The 9277-nt window shown below is 48.5% G+C and overlaps 1 long non-coding RNA gene across 1 annotated transcript; it reads right to left on the reverse strand.

Moving 5' to 3' along the window:
• Positions 1 to 717: 717 nt before the first annotated feature.
• Positions 718 to 7574, reverse strand: LOC136488576 (uncharacterized). The gene is made up of 3 exons (XR_010767396.1): positions 7172 to 7574; positions 6457 to 6518; positions 718 to 1445 (listed from the first exon to the last, which is right to left on the reverse strand). It is a non-coding gene; the product is annotated as an uncharacterized lncRNA (long non-coding RNA).
• Positions 7575 to 9277: the final 1703 nt, after the last annotated feature.

The raw sequence follows: 9277 nt of genomic DNA on the forward strand, positions 1-9277 counted from the left end.
CAGGGCTAACAAAAACATATTTTCCTAAAAGAATACATCTAGTAGAAGAGCATGACAACTTTGAATCCTGAGTCCAACTATTATTTTGTATATCAGGTTCAGTATATGAATAGTTACTAGCAAATGCCCGTACGTTGATACGGGAGCAAAATTTCAATGCAATAATCTATCTCTCTCTATATATATACACCTAAAAAGACTAAAGTCATCATCTACCCAGTGATATCAAATCTTATCTCTCACACGTACGTGTCCAATACAAATAATACTCTACTAAGAGCTCACACATCCGCGTCCTACCCGATTAGGATACGTTGATGGGATCCACGGTCTGCATCCGATACGAAGTTCTCGGAGCTTATGCGTCCGCGTCCGATTACTAAGGTTCAACACAAAAAATTATGACCCCAGTGCAACGCACGGACATATATTTAGTAATATAAAAAATATACTGTGTAATGAATAGATAAATAAATTTAAATTTAGCTTAATAACATACTATTCTGAGCCACGTTCAAATAAATAAGAATCAATTTCCAATAAAAATCATCAATTCACCATATACATTCCTCCATATCTACTCTTCACAACAATTTGAATTTGTCTTGGCACACAATTTAACAACATAATCTATTTCCTAGTCCATGGTACTCCTTGGCCTAGCCCTCCAGCTGTGTTTCCAACACCAGAAATGTAAAACCTTCAGTTCAACCCCCGCCGCGCTAACCTGAGGGCTACTAAGCCGCTTCCTCACTGAAATTGCAAGCTGGGCTTCTGAACAATACATGATATTACATCTTTATTCACTTATACATGAGGTGTAAATGGTTGAGAGCATAGCCCATGTATTATTATCTCGTGGAATTTGCTATAGCATTGATGTTCTGCATTGCCATTGAGAAACAACACTTTGCAACGATTGTTCCTCCGTGGCTATGTACTTCTTGCAATTCATCTTTCTGCAATATACTAAGACCAGTTCTCAAAGTTTCCTTTTTCTAAAAAAAGAACCCAAAAAATCCCATTAAGAAGTTGAAGTCGTACTTGCATTGATCATGCTAATTCGACGGTATCCACCAACTCAAGTACAGAAGCAGGTCTATTGAGAGAGAAAAAAGATGGAAGGAAACAATAAAATGCATGACATGAAAGATCGCTCTAAGAGCCTATTCCCGACTAACATTGCTCTATATTGACATGGTAACAACATTGTATACTGATATGCACATGTAATATCTTCGTCACTAAAAGAATGTATCACTCCACAGGGTGTGAGCAGGCTCATGCACACGGTATCATGTTGCTGTTGAATATGCACTTCATACCACCAAAGACAGACTCATATAACAGGGATCTTCTAGTTCAAAATAACCAGCCCTATCTCAAATGGTTCAAACAGGCATGCATCAGTCCTTCATGAGTCCGAGTTTCTTTTCCATGCATCTCTGCAGTACAAAAAATAATTAACCTGTAGGCAATAACCTAGAAGAACAAAACAAAATCATGACTGCTAAGAACCTGGATCAGGAAACAGAGACATAGGTTGCAGATCACGGTAAACTGTATTGCATTCTATGGCAATTCAATTCGCTAAAAAGTAAAACACAGCAGGTAGAGTGAGCAACATTAGTCCGCTGCATACTCTTCTGACAATCAGCAATCCCACGAAGGCGTCGCCAAGAAGACTCGGCGTGGTTTGCTCCATGTAGCTCAGTAGCTGTGCAGGATTCGAGCACACTGCATAAACCTGAACTTGTGCGTCGCACTTGATTGTGCAATCTTACCAAAATGCAAAGTCTGCTCCAGAGGGTGCGTCGACATAAACAGCATGGGACATAATAGATATCCAACAAAACAAATGTCTTAACTTAAACCTTCGGCATCATCTAGATGAAAGAATGAATGCTGAAAGTTGTAGCATTTAACTAACATGATGAAGCCTCAGTAAAAAAAAGATATATAGTCACTTTCTAAGTTTCTATACCAATCAACTATTGTCTAACTACAGTTCTATACTGAAAAAGCAACTGTAGAACTCTCGAGAAATTCTAAAACTTGTTAATATCAATAACCTAAACTACTGTAGATCTCTTGTATGAAATGTTGCAATAACCATAAAATCAAAAGTGAAAATGACTTTGGAACTACCATTAAATTGGAAGAGCATCCATTTTCAGCGGGAGACGGCTTCATGCAACATACAACAAGCAAAGTATATTAATGGTCCATATTAAACATGAATACATATGCAGTTGCTGATAAGACTTGATGCCCTACCAGCTAGGATTGAGAGGGAGAGAGTTGAGGGAGAGCTACAGTACCCGCGGGGGTACTGTTCACGCGAGGGAGAGAGGGCAGGGACGGCTGGCTCCTAGGGGAAGCCAGCAACTTAATTGTTGCTTCTTGCTTGATTATAACTGATACAGGGTTATCTTTTATAGAGATGACTGACTTGACCCCTAAGAAAACATCCCAATCGAATCAATCTATCTTATTCCTTTTCTAACAAACCAAACAAATCTAATCTAATCTAATCCGGCATTGTTCACGCTGTTAGGTTCATGTGCTACAGTACCACATGGCCCCTGGTCCGGCTCCACTTGCCATAACACTACTCCGCCCCTCCAAGACAGCTCGTCCTCGAGCTGTGGCGATTGCTGGAGCAGAAGACCTTGCAGTCCAGAGAAGATCGCCATGGCAGCTCTGCTCAAGGAGTCCTATGTTGCAGTTGTAATCGAGGCCGAAGACATATGGCTCCCCAAAATCAACTACGTCCCATGGGATCTGCTTCTGTAGTGGTGCACGATCCATACCTTCCTCCTCGAGGTGCCAAACTTGGCTGCGCCATCTGATCTGCCTGGAATCGAATCGGCCCGGCTCGAATCCATGGAGCGCCTGCACGTGGAGTCGATGGTGCCCTCCACGAGCAGCCACCCCCGCTATGGGTGCAGTAGAGCGGGGCTGTGCTGGAGGCGTACTCCAAGCGACCGATGGAGCTTTGAAGGCCTGCTGCTGAGCCGGCGGAGAATAAGTGCATGCAAACAGCCACGGCCCTGCTCGAGGGATCGGTGCTGCGGCTCGTAGAGGCAGCGACAAAGGCACCATGTCCGCCAATGTCGGTGCATGGATGATCGCCTGCATTGGTGACACTAGTGCCAGCGGGGTTGTTGGCGAAGCTGGTGATGAGACTGCCGGAGTTGTGGCAGCCGGGCCCTTCATTGGTGATGTGACCATGGTGGGCGAAGAGGAGCGCAACGACGTAGCTGACACCATCGTTGTTGGTGATGGCGCCGATGCAGCAAGTGGCGTAGCAGTGTGGAATTGCACTGGCACCACTACGACTGCCGATGGTGCTGCTGGCGACGGCGTTAAGGACGGCGGTGCACAACCACAGCGGAATCGATCCGATCCGATTCAGCGAAGTGGACGTCCGTTGGTGCTTCGTCGAAGCCGCGCAGCTGGTTGCAGTCAGTGATCTGCATGAGCTCCTCCATGTGCAAGGCGTGCTCGAGAGTCTCGTCGGCGGCGGTGGCATCGACAAGATCATGATGATCTATGCCATCCACAGCCACGGACCCCCTGCTGTAGCATAGGGTCCTCCACCACGACTGCGGCTGGGGTGCATAGGGCCCGACGAGGAAGGCCCTGATGTCCGCCACGGCCTGCCCTAACTCCAGGATTGCGGCCGTCATCTGCTCCGGGGTGAGGACGAGGGCGGTGGGAGACGACGGCGCCAGGGCAGAGGGCGCGATCACCCCTGAGGACGCCAGCGCGCCCAATGCCGGCACGCCTGATGTGTGGGGCAGCAGCGCCGATGAAGACGCTGGTGGCGGCGGGTGGGTGTGTGGCGGCGGCGGCAGGTGGGAAGAACTCGGTAGAGGGCTGGACATGATCGAACCAGAGATCTCTGATACCAGATTGATAGGACTTGATGCCCTACCAGCTAGGATTGAGAGGGAGAGAGTTGAGGGAGAGCTACAGTACCCACGGGGGTACTGTTCACGCGAGGGAGAGAGGGTAGGGACAGCTAGCTCCCAGGGGAAGCCAGCAACTTAATTATTGCTTCTTGCTTGATTATAACTGATAGAGGGTTCTCTTTTATAGAGATGACTGACTTGACCCCGAAGGAAACATCCTAATCGAATCAATCTATCTTATTCCTTTCCTAACAAACCAAACCAATCTAATCTAATCTAATCCGGTACTGTTCACGCTGTTATGTTCACGTGCTACAGTACCGTATGGGCCCCTGGTCCGGCTCCACTTGCCATAACAGTTGCTATCTTTCAGATGGGACATACACATATTTTTTGAAAAAAAAAATACATATGCTGATTGAGTTAGTTAGATCCTGGAGTGGAGCCTGATCCATGTTTGTTTTGGTGGCTACATCTGCCAATAAGAAAGCGAACAAGTAGTTTACATCATAAGCAACCACATGGTGCAAGAATGAACATAGAATTTCTTGGGCTGTAGGATAGAATTAAAAAAGAGTAAAGTTGTTTACATTCGAAGTGTTGTGTTGACTTCTTATTTGTTGGCATACAAAAAAGAGTAAAATGCACCACATGTCCATTAACTTTTAGAGGGGTATCATCTAGGTCCATCAACTTTTAAAATATATTTTTCGGTATTTAAACTTTCTATGTTGTGCATTGCAGGTCCATAACCATTCGGTTGCTCGGTAATTTTTTATTGAACCCTTTCACTTCAATGACTCCATCTCAAAATAGCTCTCACGAAGAACACGAGCAGGCGTCGGCGCCGACAACCACGCCGTCGCTAAGTGAGCGTGCGGGGCCAGCCACGTCACTGCACTAGGTCAACAACGCCACGGTGCCGCAGGCAAGCAGGATGGCGGTCATGCAGGGCCAACCACGCCACCGCCGTGTGAACGGGATGGGCGGGCAGCTGCAAAGCCACGTCGCTGCTGGGGCGGGTGGGCAACCACCCTGTCCTGAGTCACGGATCCTCACGCAGAGGAGTACGCATGTGGATGCCCCGAGCAGCGTCTCCAAGTTCCGCTTGGCGCTCTTCGTCACGTCAGCGCTGCCTCGAGCGCATTCTGCATCGCCTCGGCCTCGCGCACCTCTGCTTCGCGTTCTTCAACGCGTTCTGCAACCACGATGTCATTCGATCGCGAGCGTCCAAATCCTTGTGCGGCTGTGCCACTGCCTCCGCCTGCATCGTGGCCGCCTCGCGTACGGCCTGTCTTCTCTCCTCTGCGTACGCATACAGGCAGCTCGCCGACCGCCTCCGCGAGGAAGACACAGGGACGAGGAAGCTCGTTGTCGACTGCCCCGCGCAGGGTGTCCTGTTCGTGGAGGCCGACGTCGATGACTTCGGGGACGTGCAGAGCTCGCCGTTCCCGTGCTTTGAGCAGGTCATCCTCGAGAGCACCACCGCCGTCGCGCGCTGCAGGTGACGCATGTCAGCACCATGTCGTCACGTAACGAGGAGCTGCGTGCATGCGTGGAACTAGCAGACCTCGATGTCGTCGACGCTCACAGAGCGATGGATGATGGAATCGTCCTCGTACTCGTCTTCCTCCCCGATCCTCCGCCTCGCCGTGCTCCGCGATCCGCGCTGGCCTCACTGGACGGGGCGCCTACGCCCATCCTATCGCTCTACTTTGCCCTCGACAGCAGCATGATGGCAGCGCTCTCCTAAAAGGAAGGGCATGGAGCGCCGAGATTCCGGCGTACGTGGAGAGAAAGAGAAACCGGCAGGGGTGGCAGCCGGCCACGGCGCCGGCGGCAGCGTCAGGTAGAAAAGGGTCGATCCATGCGATCCTTTGGTTTGGGTGGTTCAGATCCGTTGCCCCTCTGGTGTGTTATGGGTTGTATTAGGGGCCCATTTGATTAGTTCTTTTTGGGATTGGTTTAATGAACCGCTGGAGCGACCCGCTCCACCCCCATCTTGAGGAATTACAGCAGAGTCATGCGTGGCCAGTGGCGGCATGGCTGTCTGGCTGAGCAGCCCGCCCACCCAGGCTCCCGCTCGACTAGCGATGGTGTAGCAGGGCCGGACTAGTGGTGCGCGTGGCTGCCCGGTGTGAACGACCGACCAACCGCTAACGCCTTGGCTGGCCCAGGCGCCTGCGCCACGCTGCTGCCAGTTGGCCTGGCGCGGTGCGACCGACTGCACACTCGCTGAGCAACGGCGTGGCTGCCAACACCCATGTCTGCTCGTGTTCTCCATGAGCGCTATTTTGGGATGGAGTTAAGGGGTTCAATGAAAAATTACCAAGCAACTAAACGGTTATGGACTTGCAATACGCAATATAGAAAATTTAGGGACCCGAAAATGTACTTTAAAAGTTGATGGACCCAAATAACACCCTTCCAAAAGTTAATGGACATGTGGTGCATTTTACTCTACAAAAAAATAGTTTTGGCCAAACAGCTGAACCTATAATTTCTTTATGTTCAATGCAGCAAGGTAGTTTTTCCTCACCTTTTCGCTTAGTGTTTGATGTGTTATCCAACTTTACTTCCTTGTAACTTCGATCTTCAATTCTGCAAAAAGAAGCAAGGTCAACATTTCAAATTTTTGTTCAACATTATAGGTGGATTGGCACAAGTTTATGAACCATAGCAACTGTTTCTCTAACCAAAATGCATCAGCTTCACTCTTCATAGTTGCTATGTGATAGTACTATTGCTATATTGCCCCTTCATGAGTTTTACACTTCACTGTTCATATCTTGAGGTATTCCACTAACATCAGGAACAGGTCCTTAAAAGGCATCTCTATAGAGAACAGATTGTTTATCACTGAACAAAATGCTTCAATTCTATAAGATATAATTTCAGTGAACAAAATACTAAAATGGTGTAGGTCGTCATGATCAAGATTGAGAAGATAGGTAGGAGATAACTGAACATGCAAGTAGGACCATATACTGATATACACTCTAATTTTAACTATAGTTTCACGTCACAATAATTTAACTTTTTTTTTGTAAATAAACTGCAATCTCTTGCAGGCTACATCGTTATTCAGGTAGGCTGCAATATCAGAATCCAGTTTTCCTGTGAATGGCTGCAATCTGGAGACCACTCAATCCAGGCTCCAATCTGGACACACCTTTTTTACTCTTAAAAACACCTAGAGAGCATCATCACCAACCAATACGGGGGAGATTGAGAGAAGCTGAAAGACAACGCACCTTTCTAGGAGGACCACATACGGGCAAAAGGACAGGGTTCCGGGGCTGAGCGGCCGTTGGGCGCAGGCCACCAGGTAGGTCTCGAGAAGCAGGAGCGAGACTCCGAGTCTGCAAGAGAGGAAGGGAGGGGGAGGAGGAGGCACTGTCGTGCTCGCACCGATGCGGTAGGCTGGCCGCCGCCGGCTGGGGCTGGGGCACTGGGAGACACTGAGGCTAAGCGCCTGAGACCTCGATTCAGGAGACGCTCGGCGGCGGCGGCAGCGGTGCTCAGCGGCAGCAGTAGCGTCGGGGCGCTCGGCGGCGGCGTAGGGGGCGCCCGGCGGCGGCGATGGCGGCAGCCTTGCGGGACTCGTCGGGGGCGCTGAGCGGCGGCTGCGGCGTCGAGGCGAGGCGAAGGGCGAGGGGCGAGTCGGCGCGGGGAGTCGTGTTTTTTTTCTGAGGACGTTTGAGGGAGGCAGTGGGTTCGTGGGTCTAAAGATGGCAACGGGACCCGATACCCGATACCCGATGGGTATTTGATCCATTAGGGGACGGGGATGGGATCATATCTTTACCCGCGGGCATCTAAATGGGAAAGAATCCATACCCGACGGGTATAGTGGGTCCATTAGGAGACGGGGATGGGATCATATCTTTACCCGCGGGCATCTAAATGGGAAAGAATCCATACCCGACGGGTATAGTGGGTACGGGAACGTTCCCTGTTTACCCGTCCCCGTTACCCGTTGGAGAACCCGACTATTTGAGCTGTCATGCGAGTATTAGACCCAAAGAAACCCAACATAGGTATTTTGGTCCAAATTTGAACAGTCATATATATAGTTTGTGTGTTTTAGGAACCCTCGTTCAATTTTTCCTCACCATCTCCGCTAGCAGCACAAGCACGCCTGTCTCACGAGCGCTCGTGCCCCTCGCTTCCTCAGTACGGTCTCTCTGCCACCTTTGCTCATCCTCCTCGCAACCTCGCTCCTTCTCCTCGGCATCTCCGAGACTCCGACACTTATACTTGGGTGAAGAAGAAACGTCTTCGATTGCAAAGCTACGACCCCAAGTGTCCTTGTTTATTGGGTATGCAGTACTCGTCGGGTATCTATTACCCGACCGATACCCGACGGGTATGGGGATGGGCAAGAATCTATACCCGAGACAGTTAATGGGGATGGGGACGGGATAAATTCTCCGTAGCGGGGAAGAGAACGTTCCGGCGATACTCGACAGATATATCCCCGTTGCCATCCTTACGTGGGTCGGGGGGGGGGCAGGGGAGTCGGAGGCAGAGCGATTTGGGTGTGAACGATGCCAGTTTGGTCTTTTTAGGAGTAAGAGATTCCAGTGAAAGAAAATGAAGCAGAAACTATGTTTGCCAATTTCATTATTCTCATTGTTGTCATTCAAGACAACCATATTAGCGTTTTCAACAGAAATGGTGTACTCATCTCGTTCTCTACGGCAATATGGTGAGTACACATCAATCCTGAGTCCCACTATTTTGTATATGTCTGTGCTAATGCCACGGTTTGACTTCAGGGATGCATAAAATTTACAATTTGCTAGTTGATTGCCCGTGCGCGACCATATATAAAATAAAATTCCATCACATAACGTCACTCAAGAGCAGAAAATAATAAACGCAATAAAAGAAGCATGAAAATAAATAGTAACATGTTTTTGAAATGAATCGTGGAGTCATCAATAATCTTTTTTGCTTGACAAACATAATAATTCGCATAGGACACATGATGAGTTAAAGTTTTCCTTTGAATAATAAGTGTTTCTTGTAATTTTGAGCTTGGACAAAACAAGAGCTATTCCCTAGTTCGTTTCATCTCATTTTCCTGCAAACAACCAACCAAACACTGAGTCCAGCAACATAGCACATATATATTTTGCCAAAAATTCTCAAAAGATGACAAGATAAATAAAAGGTAACAATCAGTAGCATTTTCTTTCATATCTAGTCCATGCTACTGTAACCCAAACCAAATTCTTTGTATAGGGAATGAATCACGTCATCTACAGGTGATTAACAGGGGCACTGACAGCACATGGGCATTGGAAACATGGAAATGCTTAAAGTAGTACACTCATCCCTCTAATTGGAGCGAC

This window comes from Miscanthus floridulus, chromosome 1, assembly GCF_019320115.1.
Source record: "Miscanthus floridulus cultivar M001 chromosome 1, ASM1932011v1, whole genome shotgun sequence".
NCBI lineage: Eukaryota > Viridiplantae > Streptophyta > Magnoliopsida > Poales > Poaceae > Miscanthus > Miscanthus floridulus.